General features: G+C 41.3%; 1 protein-coding gene and 1 long non-coding RNA gene across 13 annotated transcripts in view; one reads left to right on the top strand and one right to left on the bottom strand.

The window, feature by feature from the left end:
* Positions 1-409: 409 nt before the first annotated feature.
* Positions 410-1,200, bottom strand: part of LOC126989245 (tripartite motif-containing protein 65-like) — a 12,639-nt gene continuing 11,848 nt past the window's right edge. The window contains exon 6 of the transcript XR_007743063.1: positions 410-1,039. The gene's annotated coding sequence lies outside the window, so the exon portion shown is untranslated. The remainder of the gene's footprint in view (positions 1,040-1,200) is intronic.
* The window catches only part of LOC126989246 (uncharacterized), a 628-nt gene continuing 284 nt past the window's right edge, over positions 857-1,200 (top strand). Inside the window, exon 1 of one of the 12 annotated variants that reach the window (XR_007743065.1) lies at positions 857-986. This is a non-coding gene — a long non-coding RNA (uncharacterized LOC126989246). Of the gene's footprint in view, positions 1,067-1,200 lie in introns of all 12 variants that reach the window. The other 11 variants (XR_007743064.1, XR_007743069.1, XR_007743068.1 and 8 more) reach the window with 11 other exon arrangements.

Below are 1,200 nucleotides of genomic sequence, written 5' to 3'. Positions count from 1 at the left end.
CAACCTATCACAGTTCTTTCTTATATCCGCAATCTATATAAGTTTGTGTTTTCTCTCTCTCTCTCTCTCTCTCTCTCTCTCTCTCTCTCTTATCTTGTATTATTTATTCCACTCTTGTAAGGCTTTTTTTCATCTCTGGTGATCTCCACCACTCCACAACCATTTCTCTCCCTAAAAACATGTAGCCAACCCCTCTCAGTAATTGACCTGTAGGTTGCATTTTCTCCATTTACTGCTTAATATACCTCTAACAATGACATGCATGACTGTGTAACAGGGTTGCTTGACGTCGAGTCAAATATAGACTATTATTTGCGCATGGCTAAGTTTTTCTCCTTCCTGCCCCAATACTGTTTTCTCGTAGTAATTAAGAATAAGGAAAAGGAAAAGGAAAAATCAATTCTAAAAGTCCAGTTTCAATTCCTTTTATTGCATAAATGATATTTTTTTCCATCCGTGAAGGTCACACACACTTAACAGCACGAAGCAGCAAACAGGTCCAGCGCGGACACTGTTTCCTTTGTGTGTAGAGAAACACTGGTTTAATGAAGCCTTGGATGACGGACAATTAATGTTCTCGTTCAAAATTAAGTGTTAGAAGAAAAGGGAAATTCACAGCAAAAGAACACTAAGTAATTTGAGTAAAAGAGGGTAAACTTTAATTTTCTGCCCTTTCCCAGTGTCTAATGTAGTTATACACGATTTTTCTTAATGCACGGTCTAATTTGAAACCTGACCTCCGTGTATAAGGAGGGATTACTGTACTGTACAAAACATCATGCTCAATAGTACAAGAAACTGACCAACACATTATACTGAACTTGAGGTTACAGGAAATAAAAAACAACAACAATACATTAAGAAAACAACCACAATCTCCTCTATAATGTTGTGGTGGTGGTGGTGGTGGTGGTGGTGGTGCAGGCCAGTACCCTCAACACCACAAAGTCCACCACAATCTCCTCTATAATGTTGTGGTGGTGGTGGTGGTGGTGGTGCAGGCCAGTACCCTCAACACCACAAAGTCCACCACAATCTCCTCTATAATGTTGTGGTGGAGGTGGTGGTGGTGGTGCAGGCCAGTACCCTCAACACCACACACAGTCCACCACAATTTCCTCTATAATGTTGTGGTGGTGGTGGTGGTGGTGGTGGTGCAGGCCAGTACCCTCAACACCACAAAGTCCACCACAATTTCCT

Source organism: Eriocheir sinensis, unplaced genomic scaffold (genome assembly GCF_024679095.1).
Source record: "Eriocheir sinensis breed Jianghai 21 unplaced genomic scaffold, ASM2467909v1 Scaffold111, whole genome shotgun sequence".
Taxonomy (NCBI): Eukaryota; Metazoa; Arthropoda; class Malacostraca; order Decapoda; family Varunidae; genus Eriocheir; species Eriocheir sinensis.
Note: the sequence above shows the minus strand (reverse complement) of the source record. Positions and strands in the feature narration are given on the sequence as shown.